General features: G+C 41.4%; 1 non-coding gene across 1 annotated transcript; it reads right to left on the bottom strand.

Annotated features, from left to right (window-relative positions):
* Positions 1 to 13549: 13549 nt before the first annotated feature.
* Trnat-ugu (transfer RNA threonine (anticodon UGU)) lies at positions 13550 to 13624 on the bottom strand. The gene has a single exon. It is a non-coding gene; the product is annotated as a tRNA-Thr (tRNA).
* Between the last annotated feature and the right edge of the window lie 4273 nt (positions 13625 to 17897).

The following is a 17897-nucleotide window of genomic DNA, read 5'->3' as shown; positions in this document are numbered from 1 at the left end:
TATATTATCTGTAATGTTAATATACAACATGAACAGTAAGGCTCCCAACACGCTTCCCTCTGGCACAAGTGGTTACTTTTACACGTATAGATGAACTCTCCATTTAGGATGAGATGATGTGTCCTCCCTACAAAAATATTTTATTGGCCGTACTTTATACGGTGCAGGCAAATGGTCAACTACAATTGCTGTTTACTGTGAGGTAACCTCTAGCGTATCAGAGGCAGTTTAGGAACATTTTTTCAAATGAGTATACGCACTCGTATTTCGGCAGGTGCACAGTTTTGCCATTTCAATTTTTGCACGTTTCACAGATACCTTTTCGAAAATTTCGAGCAAAACAAATCGAAATCTTTATTACATCATGAAACAATGAAGAAGCAAATGCGGGTTTGTTCGCAAGCCCGAAGCAACATCTGGTACAAGAATCATGGATTTTAATAAAGTAGCTGTCGATAGGTTTTTTTCGTTGCTTACAGATGTAACTGACAATCACAAACTAATGACTTCTCAAATAACTAATTGTGATGGAACAGGCGTCTCGGTTAATGCTAAAAACTAATCGAACATCGCAGCTTGCAAAGGGAACCGTCCAGTGCGATCGTTAACATCTGCAGAAAGGGGCGAAACTGCAACCAGCCTCATTAGTACGTCAGCAAGCGGAGCCGACATTCCTCCTACGATTATTTTTCCACTAAAGAAGAAGCAGAAAGAATTTGAGTTAGGACAGGCAGCAGGAGGTTGCGCTGAGGTCCACAGCACAGCATGTATGGCCACAGAGTCCTTCTTTGTATGGTTTCCACAATTAGTGGTATTTTCTAAGGCATCAAAGCAGGTCCCAGTTCTCCTTATATCAGATGGCCACTCAGCACATACCACGAACATTGACGTTATGGACTACGCGAGGGAGAGTGGCGTTTCTTTACCACCACATTGCTCTCACAGACTTCAGCCGCTTGATGTTTGTTTTATAAATCCTCGTTATAGTGATCAGCTTCGAAAATGGCTACGGAACCATGCAGCGAAAGTCGTAACTATCTTTGAAATTTCAACGCTTTTTGGTTCAGCTTTCGTCTAAAGCGCAACAATGAAAACCGCTATTAAAGGTTTCGAAGCTACTGCAATATGGCCCACGGACCCATCCATATTCAAGACGCACACTTCCTATCGGCACACACAACTGACAGCGGGCGTGATAGGCCGTCAGATAAAGAGGTTATTATATCTGAACAATTGGACTTGCCTTCACCTAGCACACCAGCTGAAAAAGACGACTCAAACGGGCTGGATAATCAAGGGGACGAGGTTTCAGCGAATTGTTACAATGAACTGCCGCCTAAGAATAACAAAGTTATTGGGGCTAATTGTTCTAATCTTGGGTGCTCTTGGATGACAACTGACAACACAACCTCCTCATTTCATATTTCACCTGAGATTCTGATTTTCTTGTCAAAAGTTAACGAAAGCAAGAAAAGAGCGAGACTGAAAAGGGGGAACAACGTTGTTTTAACTGATTCGCCGTACAAAAAAAGAGTTAAAAGTCATTAATGGGAGAAATAGAAAAAAGAACATTGACAAAGAAGAAAGAGCAAACAGAAAACTTTCTGCGAAAGAGAATAAAATTAAGAACTCAAAAAAGAGAGAAAGATTCTGAAGGTAAATGGAAAAAAGGAGAGAGAATACAATACTAACGAGAGTGATTATGAGGAAAGTTCTGACTGTCAATGTGTATAAGGTGGTGGGTTATATTCAAAATCAGTTGGAAGTTGGGTCGCTTGTTCCACGTGCAAAAAACTGACACACGATTCTTGTGCAGGAATAGATAGCGAAGGTGATGAGTGTCTCCCCGTGTGTGAATTTTGTAAACAGCCTCAAGAAAAGGATACGATTCATGAAAACTGTAGTTTGACATTAATACTCACTTTAAACTAAAAAAAATAACGAGCAAGCCAATATTTTCTGCATTTCGGATAATTTTATACGTTTTTGTAATCACTTGTATTTACCACCCCATTGTGACGCGTGCAAATGTTATAAATTTCTGTTTTTGAGTGAGAAAATGTTGTTGTTTTATTTTATGGCAATGTTCTTGTATTTTTGTGATTAATACATCATAATGTGTTCATATAAAAATTTGTAAATCTCTTATTTATCAATTTTGTACATTTAATCAAAGTTTTCAACTGTGTACCCCATTATACCTTGGATTCCCCAACGTGTCGGATAAGAAAGATAAAAATACAATCACTACTCGTTTCTTCAACGACAATTTAAGCTGTGTTCTGTGGTTCCTCCCAGAGTTCATCACGATATATTCCGAAAAAAATCATAGTTAACGAACATTATAAATTGCTCTAGAAACGAAGGCAATCGCAGTTAACATTTAATAAGGCCACTGGTATCCTTCGAAATGCAACTAATCAACGTCATGCAGAACGTCGTGGGTCACAGCGGATGGGTGGAATCGAAATATGACATTTACCCACGATCGCTTCTTTTTGTCAATTTGTGCCATTAATTTCTCTGCTCCCTAATCTGATTTCGTATCTCCCCATCAGCTATTCGATCAAAAGTTTTTTAGCATTCTTCTACACCACCACATTTCGGAAGTTTCTAGTCGTCTCCTGTTTGGGGAACCAGGCATGTTAACTACTGATTCGCAATATATTTATTCCGAAAGGCAAAAGGAACCCCGAAAACAATGAAAATAATTTTGTTTATTGGTGACTGCACCAGTTTGATCTACACTTAGTGCGAATATGAAAGTATTTTATTCCAAATCCTTATTTGAAGGTTCTAAATGTCGGTTTAAATGGCAGCTTGCTATGTAAGACATGCCCACTTGTTTCTCTGTGCCATCTCTTCTTTGAGATGATAAGCCTAGGGACATTTTACCCGTAGCTTTGAGCTTTCACCTATTGAATACATTTTTTCTTGTCTCGTAGTCAGTTGTTTGCTAGAGTAATAACGTTTCTGAACAAAACAAATGCCAAGATCTACTCACAAAGTTTTCGAAAGAAGTTCTAGAAGACTTGCAAGAAATAAAAAAGTAAATATCATGAAACAAATGTTATGTTTTTGTACAGCATGCGTACTATTGGAAAGTGAAAGAAACTATGAATTTAAATGAGTGCATGTACGACGGTAAGTGCAGTACAACTTTAAATTTTCCGTAACTTTTCTAACTAAATGTACCTTTCCTCTCAAACCATTTATCCCAGAACCATGGAATTCTAACGACCAGTTTTCTTACTCGAGGGCATGAAGAGTCGAGGGATATGAAAGGGAAGCAGTGGTTGGGAAGAGAGTGAGACAGGGTTGTAGCCTATCCCCGATGTTATTCAATCTGTTTGCTGAGCAAGCAGTAAAGGAAACAAAAGAAAACTTCGGAGTAGGAATTAAAAACCATGGAGAAATTGTATTATAATGAACACTATGGTCTTTTAATTTTTGAAATTTGCCCGCAAAACCTGTCTTTCAAAATTTTTCTAAAAATTTCACTATTAATATATTATTCATGAAAAATTGTCAGCTTGTTGGAAAATAGTGGAAATGCATGTAAGAAATGTTTTGTGTTTTACCGTTAATATAACACAACTTAGGATAAGGGTCATATAAATAGATCAGTTAACATGGTGGAGATGGAAGATACGTTCTCCCCGTGAATATTGTGTTTAAAAACAAATGAATATTTTCAAATCAACAGCTCATTTCATGAAGTCATAACTAGAAGTGAATAATCTCCACAAAAATTGGTAAGTTAATTACTTTGGTGCAAGAAAGTCTCCATCATTAAGGAGAACGATGTTTTCAATAACTTGCCGGCAGCCATAAAAAGCTTTACTATTGACAGATTTCAGTTTACGAGGAGCCTAAAGGATTTCTTGCTAACCATCTCTTCCGACACCATTAATGAATTGAATTACTTAGTAGAACAAGCGCGCGCGCGCGATTGAGTGTGTGTGTGTGTGTGTGTGTGTGTGTGTGTGTGTGTGTGTGTGTGTGAGAGAGAGAGAGAGAGAGAGAGAGAGAGAGAGAGAGAGAGAGAGAGAGAGAGAGAGAGAGAGGGGGGGGGGGGTCAAATAATACGTGTACTATCAGAAGTGTGACCAAATTTTCATTCGTCGTTCATGATCAGTCCATTTGCGGTCTGTGGATAATAAATTAGCATATTATTTTCCCATTGAGTATCTCCCCATTATGGATCAATTTCAATGGAAAGTACATATAATCTAACCCTCTTGTCTGCCCCACTTCTGTTGAAGGTTACACATGAGACAAATACCTTGTTGTTGTTGTTGTTGTTGTTGTTGTCTTCAGTCCACAAACTGGTTTGATGTAGCTCTCCATGCTACTGTATCGTGTGGAAGCTTCATCTCCCAGTACCAACTGCAACCTACATCCTTGTGAATCTGCTTAGTGTATTCATCTCCTGGTCTCCTTCCTCGATTTTTACCCTTCACGTTGCCCTCCAATATTAAATTGGTGATTCCTTAATGTCTCAGAACGTGTCCTACCATCCGACCCCATCTTCTAGTCAAGTTGTGCCACGAAGTTCTCTTCTCCAGTATCCTATTCAATACCTCCACATTAGTTATGTGATCTACCCATCTAATCTTCAGCATTCTTCTGTAGCACCACATTTCGAAAGCTTCTATTCTCTTCTTGTTCAAACTATTTATTGTCCATTATTCACTTCCATACGTGGCTACACTCCATACAAATACTCGGAGAAAAGACTTCCTGATACCTAAAGCTATACTCGATGTTAACAAATTTTTCTTCTTTAGAAACACTTTTCTTACCATTGACAGTCGACATTTTAAATCACTCCTAATGCGTACTCCCAGATAATTTATGGAATTAACTGCTTCCAGTTGCTGACCTGCTATTTTGTAGCTAAATGATAAGGGACCTATCGTTCTATGTATTCGCATCACATTACACTTGTCTACATTGAGATTCAATTGCCATTCCGTGCACCATGCGTAAATTCGCTGCAGATCCTCCTGCATATCAGTACAATTTTCCATTATTGCAACCTCTCGATACACCACAGCATCATCTGCAAAAAGCCTCAGAGACTTTAAGATGTCACTCACCAGGTCATTTATGAATATTGTGAATAGCAACGGCCCTATGACACTCCCGTGCGGCACACCTGAAATCACTCTTACTTCGGAAGACTTCTCTCCATTGAGAATGACATGCTGCGTTCTGTTATCTAGGAACTCCTCGATCCAAGCACACAACTGATCTGATAGTCCGTATGCTCCTACTTTGTTAATTAAACGACTGTGGGGTACTGTGTCAAACGCCTTGCGGAAGTCAAGAAACACGGCATCTACCTGTGAACCCGTGTCTAAGACCCTCTGAGTCTCGTGGACGAATAGCGCGAGCTGGGTTTCACACGGCCGTCTTTTTCGAAACCCATGCTGATTCCTACAGAGTAGATTTCTAGTCTCCAGAAAAGTCATTATACTCGAACATAATACGTGTTCCAAAATTCTACAACTAATCGACGTTACAGATATAGGTCTATAGTTCTGCACATCTGTTCGACGTCCCTTATTGAAAACGGGGATGACCTGTGCCCTTTTCCAATCCTTTGGAACGCTTCGCTATTCTAGAGACCTACGGTACACCGCTGCAAGAAGGGGGGCAAGTTCCTTCGCGTACACTGTGTAAAACCGAACTGGTATCCCATCAGGACCAGCGGCCTTTCCTCTTTTGAGCGGTTTTAATTGTTTCTCTATTCCTCTGTCGTCTATTTCGATATCTACCATTTTGTCAACTATGCGACTTCAAGAGAAGGAAGCACAGTGCAGTCTTCCTCTGTGAAACAGCTTTGGAAGAAGACCTATAGTAATTCGGCCTTTAGTCTGTCATCCTCTGTTTCAGTACCATTTTGGCCACAGAGTGTCTGGACATTTTGTTTTGATCCACCTACCGCTTTGACATAGGACCAAAATTTCTTACGATTTTCTGCCAATTCAGTACATAGAACTTTACTTTCGAATTCACTGAAAGCCTCTCGCATAGCCCTCCTCACACTACATTTCGCTTCGCGTAATTTTTGTTTGTCTGCAAGGCTTTGGCTATGTTTATGTTTGCTGTGAAATTCCCTTTGCTTCCGCAGCAGTTTTCTAACTCGGTTGTTGTACCACGGTGGCTCTTTTCCATTTCTTACAATCTTGCTTGGCACATACTCATCTAACGCATATTGTACGATGGTTTTGAACTTTGTCCACTGATCCTCAACACTATCTGTACTTGAGACAAAACTTTTGTGTTGAGCCGTCAGGTACTCTGTAATCTGCTTTTTGTCACTTTTGCTAAACAGAAAAATCTTATTACCTTTTTTAATATTTCTATTTACGGCTGAAATCGTCGTTGCAGTAACCGCTTTATGATCGCTGATTCCCTGTTCTGCATTAACTGATTCAAATAGTTCGGGTCTGTTTGTCACCAGAAGGTCTAATATATTATCGCCACGAGTCGGTTCTCTGTTTAACTGCTCAAGGTAGTTTTCAGATAAAGCACTTAAAAATATTTCACTAGATTCTTTGTCCCTGCCACCCGTTATGAACGTTTGAGTCTCCCAGTCTATATCCAGCAAATTAAAATCTCCACCCAGAACTATAACATGGTGGGGAAATCTACTCGAAATATTTTCCAAATTATTCTTCTGGTGCTGAGCCACAACAGCTGCTGAGCCTGGGGGCCTATAGAGACATCCAAATACCATGTCTGAGCCTGCTTTAACCGTGACCTTCACCCAAATCATTTCACAATTAGAATCTCCGTCAATTTCCTTCGATACTATTGCACTTCTTATCGCTATAAACACGCCTCCCCCTTTACTGTCCAGCCTTGCTCTGCGATATACATTCTAATCGGAGTTTAGGATTTCATTACTGTTTACATGTGGTTTCGGCCAACTTTCTGTCCCTAGTACTATATGGGCGTTGTGACCGTTTATTAATGAGAGCAGTTCTGGGACCTTTCTATAGACGCTCCTGCAGTTTACTATTAGCACATTAATATTGTTATTCCCTGTCGCATTTTGCCTACTCCTGCCTTGCCGCGTCTCAGGAGGCGTCTTGTCGGGCCTAGGGAGGGAATTCTCTAACCTAATAAAAAGCCCATGTGCACTCCACACGTACTCCGCTACCCTCGTAGCCGCTTCCGGCGTGTAGTGCACGGCTGACCTATTCAGGGGGACCATACATTTCTCCACCCCATTGCGGAGGTCGACAAATTTGCACCCCAGCTCTCCGAAGAATCGTCTGAGCCTCTGGTTTAAGCCTTCCACTCGGATCCAAACCAGAGGACCGCGATCGGTTCTGGGAACGATACTACAAATAGTTAGCTCTGATTCCACCCCGCGAGCGAGGCTTTCCGCCTTCACCAACTCCGCCAACCGCCTGTACGAACTGAGGATGACCTCTGAACCCAGACGGCAGGAGTCATTGGTGCCGACATCAGCAACAATTTGCAGTCGGGTGCACCCAGTGCTCTCTATCGCCGCCGGTAGGGCCCCCTCCACATCTCGGATGAGACCCCCCGGCAAGCACACAGAGTGAACACTGGCCTTCTTCCCCGACCTTTCCGCTATTTTCCTAAGGGGCTCCATCACCAGCCTAACGTTGGAGCTCCCAATAACTAATAAACCCCTCCCCCCGTGTGCCTGCTCGGACCTTGCTGAAGGAGCAGCCACATGTCCATTCACAGGCAGAGCGGGCGATGCCACACGGCCAGCCTCCACATTGACCCTCCGCCTCGTGCGCCGCGAACGCCGCTGAACCCGCCACTCCCCTTGGGGAGAGGGTGGCCAGCCGCGCCCGGTACCCGAGAAGATGTCTCGACAGCAGGGACAGTGGGTGAAGCATCTAACACCTGGGGTGCACCATGCGACGCACTAGACTCCCCACTGCCGCTACACTCCGAGGCAGCAAAAGCAAAAACACACGGAAGAAGAAGTGACAAGTAAGAAAAATACAGTTAATACTTAAATTAAGGTAGCTCGCTGCACAGCAGACGTGAAGCAGACGGCGGTTAGGGCGACACATGAACTTACAACATAAAAGTAATAACAGATAAAAATACATGTTCATGAACCTGAGAGAAAATCAGTCCATAAGTTTAAGCAAACGCTATCAGCAGTACAATGAGAATCAGCTTAATTTTTCAATTAACTCCTCGACAGAATAGAAGGAGTGACCCATGAGGAAACACTCCAGTTTCGATTTGAAAGCGCGTGGATTACTGCTAAGATTTTTGAATTCGAGTGGCAGCTTATTGAAAATGGATGCAGCAGTATACTGCACACATTTTTGCACAAGAGTTAAGGAAGTCCGATCCAAATGGAGGTTTGATTTCTCCCGAGTATTAACCGAGTGAAAGCTGCTTATTGTTGGAAATAAACTAATATTGGTAACAAGAAACGACAATAAGGAATATACATATTGAGAGGCCAATGTCAAAATACCCAGACTTCCTGAACAGAGGTCGACAAGAGGTTCGTGAACTCACACCACTTTTTGCCCGAACCTCTCGTTTCTGAGCCAAAAATATCGTTCTAGAATGGGAAGAGTTACCCAAAAACATAATACCATACGACATAAGTGAATGGAAATAAGCAAAGTAGACTAATTTACTTGGCGAAGTATCACTCACTTTCGGTACCGTTCGAATAGTGAAAATGGCAGTATTAAGTCTTTGAACAAGATCCTGAACGTGGGCTTTCCACAACACCTTACTATTTATTTGAACACCTAGGAATTTGAACCGTTCAGTTTCACTAATCATATGCCTATGCTGTGATATTAAAACGTCAGGTTTTGTTGAATTGTGTGTTAGAAACTGTAAAAACTGAATCTTACTGTGATTTAGCGTTAGTTTATTTTCTACAAGCCATTGACTGAGGTCATGTACTGCACTACTTGAAACGGAGTCAATGTTGCACACAACATCCTTTACTACCAAGCTAGTGTCATCAGCAAACAAAAATATTTTAGAGTTACCCGTAATACTTGAGGGCATATCATTTATATAAATAAGGAACTGTAGCGGCCCCAACACTGATCCCTGAGGAACCCCCTCCCCCTTGACAGTACACCACTCAGATCCTCCATCACACTGTATTACGTTCCCCCATTCCTGTAGATCGTTCCCTAATGCTCTTCCTGAAACACTGTACAACTTCTGATTCTGTCAGTTCTTTCAGGTCACATCTCCTTAAATTCCCACCTTTTTCCAGTTTCTTCAGTTTTAATCTACAGTTCATAATCAATATATTGTGATCAGAGTTCACATTTGCCCCTGGAAATGTCATACAATTTAAAATATGGTTCCTAAATCTCTGTCTTACCATTATATAATCTATATGAAATATTGCAGTATCTCCAGGTCTCTTCCACGTATACAACCTTCTTTCATGATTTTTAAACCAAGTGTTAGTTATGATTAAGTTATGCTCTGGGCAAAAGCCTACCAGGCGGCTTCCTCTTTCATTTTTTACCCCCATTCCATATTCACCTACTACGTTTCCTTTTCTTCCATTTCCTACTGTCGAATTCCAGTCACCCATTAATATTAAATTTTCATCTCCCATCACTATCTGAATGATTTCTTTTATCTCATCACACATTCCATCAATTTCTTCATCATCTGAGGACTACTTTTACGACTTTGGTAGGCGTGGGATTCGTGGCTATCTTGGCCACAACAATGCGTTCACTATGCTGTATGTAGTAGCTTACCCGCATTCCTATTTTTATTAATTATTAGACCTACTCATGCATTAGCTTCATATTAGCCTTCCTAATACTTAAATCTATATCCGATGTTAACAATGACGCCGGTGGATGGACTATCACGAAATTACTGACCGTCGAGAATGTCACAAATATAACCGACAAGCTAATGAGCCCTTCACAGGAAATGGTTTTTTGCCAGAAAACGGGGAAAACTGAAACCCAGCAAATGAGTAAAAAAGTGTATATTCACTAACAAAAAAAAATAGTGTACGCACACAACTTACACAACAATAGTCTGGATTACTCTATTACGTAATACAGTTTTTGTGATTGTATCTTGCAGCTTTAGTTATTTTTAATTAAAAGAGGCTTTAAAAGGACAGAAAGAACGTGTTGGACTACGCTTGAGATCGTTCTGTTAGCACAGTCTTTACTTTGTAATCACTTTCGTTGACTTCGGCAACTCTCAACAGAAATCTCCAACCTAACCGAGACAATGTGCTACGATACAGCCGAGATCATGACAAGAGAATGGGCTACATCACACTCGAAGTAAATGTATATAGGTAAGGATCCCCATGACCTGTATACGTCTGTTATAAAAAATCTCCAAGCCACTCTCCTCAAATAGACCGCAATCTTCTCTTGACCTTCAACTGTTACTATTTCAGAATTGAAAACCACATTCAAAGAAAATTTGGCTACAAGGCACAAAACTAGAAAAATAAAAATAATAAAAGTGAGAACGTGAAACATGTTAGCAATAACCATAAACAGGAGATTTTACAGAAAATAAAATTGAGAATGGAAATTATTAATATTATCGACCGTTTAGGAACTCTAGGCTACGAAAGGGATGAAAACACACATCGAATAAGTGGTGGAAGAGTTAGTGTGTTTTAAGATTAAATCCAAACAAGAATTAGAGAAAAACATATCGACGCAAGGCCTCTATTACGAAAAATTGCTAAATCTCGAGACAAATTGTGTCCTGTATTTGATGAAATGTTTTGGCCCCTAGTACGGATGAAACAGTATCTGCAATATCAACAGGAACTTCGGATATGTGTTTCATATTTCATCCAAGCCTGCAGTCTATAAATATTTAAACAAAATACTATAACAAAATACCACTACAGGGGAATTACTTACGGAGTAGTTCTTGGTAAAGAAACACAGGACACAATTACGTATGTGGGCTTAATACGAACTACAACTGTGTTTATAAATCGCTATAGTTGCCTTGGACTAACGACGAGCGAATATCAATATAACCTGTACGCTTTTCAAAGCTGTTATCCATGAAAAAGCTAAACCACGTATCGCGAACAAAATACTATTTAACACCGAAACAATGATATTAGCTGACAATGGGCACAGACTTTAGTCAATGGGCACTGTTGAAAATTTGTGCCAGACCAGGATTAGCACCCGAGTCCCCTGGTTACGAGGGAGAGGCAATGATCACTGTGTCCGAATTACACAGTGGTCAACAGAATATCACGAACTGCCCGAGCATGCCGTTCGTTAGATCCAAATTCTCAATTTCTCCATAGACTGCTAATGCACTGCTCCTTGAACATAATCCTCCTCCCCTTAATTATACAGTACATGGCCAAAAAAACAGACACCGAATATATGCAAACTTGGCCTTACGAACATTGCAGACGTCGTCTATGTAACACACGTCAAACTTCAAAGAATTTACCAATTCGTTGCATTGTTTACTATAGACCACAAATCAAGTAACGTAAAAAAAAGCACTGCGTCTATTGAGATCATGATTCAGAGTTTAAAAAAAAATAATAAGTCGCCTACATATTACAGTTGCTGCCAAAAGAGGAGAACCATTATTTTCCCACAAAAGGAAATATAGTTAAAATGACGCTTCTATTTCGGTTAGTTTATGCGGTTACTAAAATTTGCCGTGAAAGTTACATAGTGGACTCTACCCTCCCCCCACCAGAAACGTAGTTATCGTGGCTGTTGTGAGACTTTTGTACACAGTTAGAGAAAGTGTGTTAAATGTGGCGCGGACGGAAACACTAGGCTACGCTACAGGGCAATCTGCTCGCACAACGTTTAGTCGGCATTCATAATCGTTGGCGTAAACAACTCTCAATCAAATTACCACCTTCCAACCTAACTTAGATCTCGGGCTACACTACCAATCGGCCTGTCATCACAACCAAATGTTCATTGAGTGGGGGTGGGGGGATTTCCTGTATCTCTAGGAAAAACTGTCAGTTTTGTCAAACTCAACAGCAAGATTTACCAATGGTAAACACTTTTTAGACGGCTCGTAATTTTAGAATAGTCCTCTTCGTCTTACTTGGCATAAATTGTTCGTTGGCGTCCCAGCAGCTAGCTCCCTCAGTGTCTGCTGTTGTCCTAGCAGACCGAACGCACCGCACATCCGACACCTTCGGAACCACTCACTGGCCAGTTAGCAACTGAGCGGAACACTGTTTACATCGTGAAAGGAAAACTATGCAAAGATGTACACTTAAATGGCACGACTGAGTAGCACACACACAGTAATATCTGAGGAATGTCCTTCGACACGCGCAGAACGAAAGTCTTCTCGCGAACGTACAGCGTCTCCGAAAAAAAATCTAGTGACTATATTCCGGCGTTACGGCCAGGTTCTCATACAAATGAGCAAAAAAGGGTAAATTTGAAATTTTTTTTGAGACAATGAAAATACATTCGAACGATATGTTTGGGAATTACGAGTGACAATACTATGAGCTTAATTTTAGATTTTCAATAAAAAATGGCGCCCGTAATTATGATTTGATCAAGGGCTTGCGAGACTGGAGTACGCAGAGTGCGTGCAGTGTGGCACCTCAGATGTTACCTGAATTCAAAAATGGGTAACATCAGTTGATAGTACATTATTTCTCTGAACTTGAAAATGGATAACATCAGTCGATAATACATAAAATTAATGGGAGCGCATACCTAACCGCAATGAAACAACCTTAAATTTAACGATACAGTGCTAATTCGAACTTTGAGTTCGATTTTGAGGGGTTTGTTTCACTCCTTATGCCTACACAAAAATTAGTTAATATTAACAAATGTCATATTATAGCTATAAGTTCCTAAGAAAAGTGTTTACTTTTAGGGGTCAGAGGTAGAAGTTAAGAGATCGAACCACTTTTAATTTATGCTGCATGCCGTTCTGAGAAAATCGTTACTCGAAAAAAAAAAAGTGTTCAAAGTTTAGGGAAAACATTTAGTTATATTATTACTTCGATTTGCATGAACTGAGTGTTACACATATATTCTTAATGTCGCTGAAAACGAATCTGAAGTCAGATTTTCAATATTCAAAACAGCTAATCCAATACGGAGGGCAAACGATTATGTGTTGACCAATTTTTACCAAAAATGTATTTTCGTTATTTACGTTTAGTCTGCAATTCAAGGAGTATTTATCAGCCCTTCCTCTACCTCTGATTGTTCCTAGACAGCAACTTCCTGTTCTTCTTGGCAGGAAAAGCCGATCTGTCTAAGCTGGATATGCAGCACTCGGCAGCCTGCACTTGATATTCGTCCGTATTTTCGGTGAGTATGTTTGCATGCATTCTGCAGTATGAATCCTTTTGAGCACGTGCGACACGGGACGAGTTATCATCTACATCTATATGGATACCCTGGAAAACACATTTAAGTGCCTGGCAAAGGGTTCATCGAATCACCTACACAACTGATAATTAATTGAAACCCTCAGCTGCCGACAGGTGTTGTTGATATACTTCGATGGGGACAGCTGAAAAGTGTGCCGCTACTGGGACTCGAACCCAGGATCTCCTGCTTACAAGGCAGACGCTCAATCCATCTGAGCTATCGAGGGCACAAATGAACAGCACGACTGCAGGAATTTATCCCTCGCACGCTTCCCGTGAGACTCACACCCCGAACCGCCCACAATCCGATTACGTAATGTACTTAATAGGTATTTGTCCATCCACTCATTACTGGCTCACACTAAGGTGACGATTCCCGTAAGATTTCCGGTAGCCTGTGCGCATTCGCACAGACGAAGGTCAATGGCTGGGTGACGTTTAACCATAGATATGAAGATAGTAACTGTTCTAGAAAGAACAGGCGCCACTGACGACCGTGCAGCTCTTCTAGAATACATGATAGACCGGCCGATGTGGCCGAGCGGTTGTAGGCACTTCAGTCGGGAGCCACGCGACCGCTACGGTCGCAGGTTCAAATCCTGCCTCGAGCATGGATGTGTGTGATGTCCTTAATTTAGTTACGTTTAAGTCGTTCTAAGTTCTAGGAAACTGATGACCTCAGATGTTAAGTCCCAAAGTGCTCAGAGCCATTTGAACCATCAGTCCGTATGTTTGCACACTACTTACAGTAACTTATGCTAAGGACAACACACACACAACCATGCCCGAGGGAGGACTCGAACCTCCAACGGGGGGAGCCGCGCGAACCGTGACAAGGCGTTGGACACATGGCGGGTACCCCGCGCGGCTCATGGCAGCCGTGACACTGCTTCAAACAATGGACTGTAGAAACTTTTGTAAAGCACGGATTAAAAAAAAAACCTTTCCGTTCCAGGAGTCTAGACAAGTACACCTTTAAAAAATGCAACTACAAAGAAATTGAATTTTCGAACGGGGCAGGGCTTAAAACTTTGAAGAGTTAAATTTTAATGGCCGTTCTCTTGTATGCAAATAGTTTCACAGTAGAAATTTCTCTAGTTTTATTTATTTATTTATTTTTTGCTGTAGGTAAAGAAGGATAGGATTCTGAGAAGGGGGAAGGGGGAGGGGGAGGAATCTCGCCTCTCCCACCTTGGAATTCTCAGTACAGAATTTTTATTCATTACGAGATTCTCAGCCACTTGCAGAAGTGATTTCGCGTGATTCTGCAAAACTTTTCCTTTAGCCAATCGTAGCAACTATAGGATTCCGTTCCTGCTGCATGACATGTCTCGGAACATAAACTGACCAACTTATTTGCATAAAGAGCTAGCTTATCATCCGCTTCTTTACTTACTTAGACCGTTCATGGTCTGCAAAGCATTTTTTCTTTAATGGTTTTTTTTATGTCTTTTATAAACTGCAACACTTTCTAAACTTTTCTAAACTTAACGCCGTTGAAGCATGGTCTTTTGCTGAATGACCAAAAAGCAATGCTGACAGCTGGGGTCCAAGGTTAACACGCGATCTAGTGTTTGTATTCTTGTTTGTATAACGCATATTTCTTTATATCTAATTGAGAAGTGAAATACCGGTTTTCGTAGATGCAGATTTAAAATATTTTAATATAACGCAATAAATATTTCATTAAAATTTTCATCCCCTTATGCTCGAAGTTAAAAACCAGTGAAACACGTAGTTTTTAAAAATTGTAACAGATTAGCCGAATACGAATTGTCAGATATGCTTTCATAATGCTTTCATAATGAACCATTTTCAGAAACGTGGAGCCGGATCTGGGGGTGAATTTCCTTCTCTCCGAGACACCCGGCTTCTTCTTCGACTTAGCCGGCAAACAGGCCGAGGACGCCGGGTGGGGACCGAATATGCAGCAGTTTGTGGATGGCGACGTCGTCACTAGCTGTTGCCTTCGTGCGGGCCTCTTGTGTAAAGGGGGAGCCAACCGTGGCCAAGTGAAGGTCTGTATTCCACAGGAACGAGTTAGCATGGCACTCAGATATTTCCACGAGTCGGCGGACGGGGGTCATTTGGGGTTCTTCAAGACCTTGAACCGAGTTCAGGAACACATGTTTTGGCCCAACCTATATCGCGATGGCAGGCGATTTGTTGGCAACTGTGTCCAGTGTAAGCGTGGTAAGCCCGATGTTGGGCTGCACAGAGAACTACTACAGTCGCTTAGGGAGCAGTGTCCTCTGGACCGCGACTCAAAGATCGAAACAACGATCGACGGAAACTGGCGCCAGAAACTCACCAACTCACTCTATTTCATCCCCTTAGGGGTTGAACTTCCAAAAACACCGAAACACGTATTTTCTTATTTGTACCCTTGAAGTCAAATACCAATTTTCGTAGATGTAGCCTTAAAAATACTTTCATAGTTCTTCCATAATTATTTATCTCAAAATAAAATGTTCATCCACTATTTCACCTCATAGAGGTTAAATTCCCAAAGATACTGGAACACATATTTCTTTATTTCTGACCTAGAAACCAGATACAAATGTTCGTATGCCTAGCTTCAAAATTACCTTAATAGCTACATGATTCAGAAATCCTTTCATGTCCTGCGTCTCCCCCTTAGAGGTGGAATTTTGAAATATGCAGTATAAGCGGTATAAGATCAACACTCTTTCCAAATCTCAAGGTTTATTTTCCTTGGCGGTCTGGACTGTGTGAGTTTCATAGTAATAGTCCTCCACACACACACACACACACACACACACACACACACACACACACACACACACACACACCACTACCAATGCCACCACCACCTACTGGGGAAATTTCTGCAGACGCCCTTGTTCCACTGCAGTCATATTTTGCCGACGACCTACATTTAGCAGCGTGGGAGGGATAGTGTCGTGCAACAGACAGTATACTCAGTAGACAACGAACTGTTCGTTGTGAAATCAGCGACATATTAACCGAGACTGACACAGAAGGTGCTGAAGGTGAAGCACACTAGACTCGTGTCTACCACGGCTTCAAATAGTATCGATTTACTATGAACGGAAGTTCCGAAAAGTGAGCAAGTAATTTTACAGTAAATTCAGTACCGATGGTGAGGATATACAACGAAAAACATTTCTATAAAATTTCAGAAATAATGAAATATTCCACTCAAGTCGCTTGACAGAAAACGCAATGGATATGCTTGCACTTAAGACGGAAGGCCCTACGTGCTTACGCAGGCTTACGACAGATCGCAAAATTCGGCAGTAGGCGTAAGCCAACCTCTTGTGCTGCCATCTGTTATTGATGCCAGGCATCAAGGTCTCAGTAGTACGACCATCCACTGGAGAGTAGTTTGCTTTGTAAGCACTCCGTCTTCAGGCCACGAGTGACCTACTGGGACAGCACCATCCGACCGCCGTGTCATCATCCGTGGAGGATGCGAACAGGAGGGGCGGGGATCAGCACACTGCTCTCCCGGTCGTTATGTTGGTATTTTTTGACCGGAGCCGCTACTATTGGGTCGAGAAGCTCCTCGATTGGCATCATGAGGCTGAGTGCACCCCGAGAAATGGCAAGAGCGCATGGCGGCCTGGATGATCACCCATCCAAGTGCCTTCAACGCCCGACAACGCACTTAACTTCGGTGATCCCACGTGAACCGATGCAACCTCCGCGGCAAGGCCGTTGCCGCAGATATTTTACAGTAGTTGCTTACGTTTCATAATTATCTAGTTTACGGGTAAAATGTAAAAAAGGCGATTGTCACCGAAGCTACAACTAATCTGAATTTCTGGTTAGTTATCAAGTGGTCTTGTGTGCGAGCCTGAATTTTTCATCCTTTGCGGTGGGAATGATTCAAACCCGTCATGTTCTTCTTATGAAGTGTTCTATTTATTTTGCACACAATGATCGTTTGTAGTTGTCTTGAGTTACTAGGTTGATAAATTTTTTTTTGGCGCACGTATCATAACTGAGATTTGCGCTTAATGGCTGAAGGTGAATTAGCGTAATGAGTAGTAGCGAATGTTACAGTAACATGTTTGTAAATTATTTCAGGTAAATTACGTTAGTCGTGTAATATTATCCGTATACCAGTACAGTATATGGGCCAATTACGTTAGTCATGGAATACTATCCGTATAAGACTATGTCACCTTGGTGTCCCGGAATTTGCTTCAATTTTGGAATCCACGAAAGAACTGGAAATTTTCCTTTACACAGCTTTCCATATAATTTCTATTACAGTGATTCAGTCTTGCCTGTCACTCGACTTTTCTGACTGTGAAATAAATTCTATCGCTCTGGTGCTTATTACCTCTTCGTGTTTCCATTTGCCGATATTGCGCATAAACACATATCTCAAAGTTGCTATGGACATTGATGGAGCGACACACTTTTCTATGGCGACACTGCAGTTTATAGATAGAAAAACCGATCAGTTAAAACGACATGGGTATTTTAGTTCTGAATAACCGATGTCTTT

This window comes from Schistocerca gregaria, unplaced genomic scaffold (genome assembly GCF_023897955.1).
Source record: "Schistocerca gregaria isolate iqSchGreg1 unplaced genomic scaffold, iqSchGreg1.2 ptg000386l, whole genome shotgun sequence".
NCBI classification, from domain to species: domain Eukaryota; kingdom Metazoa; phylum Arthropoda; class Insecta; order Orthoptera; family Acrididae; genus Schistocerca; species Schistocerca gregaria.
This window is presented reverse-complemented; position numbering and strand designations above follow the sequence as displayed.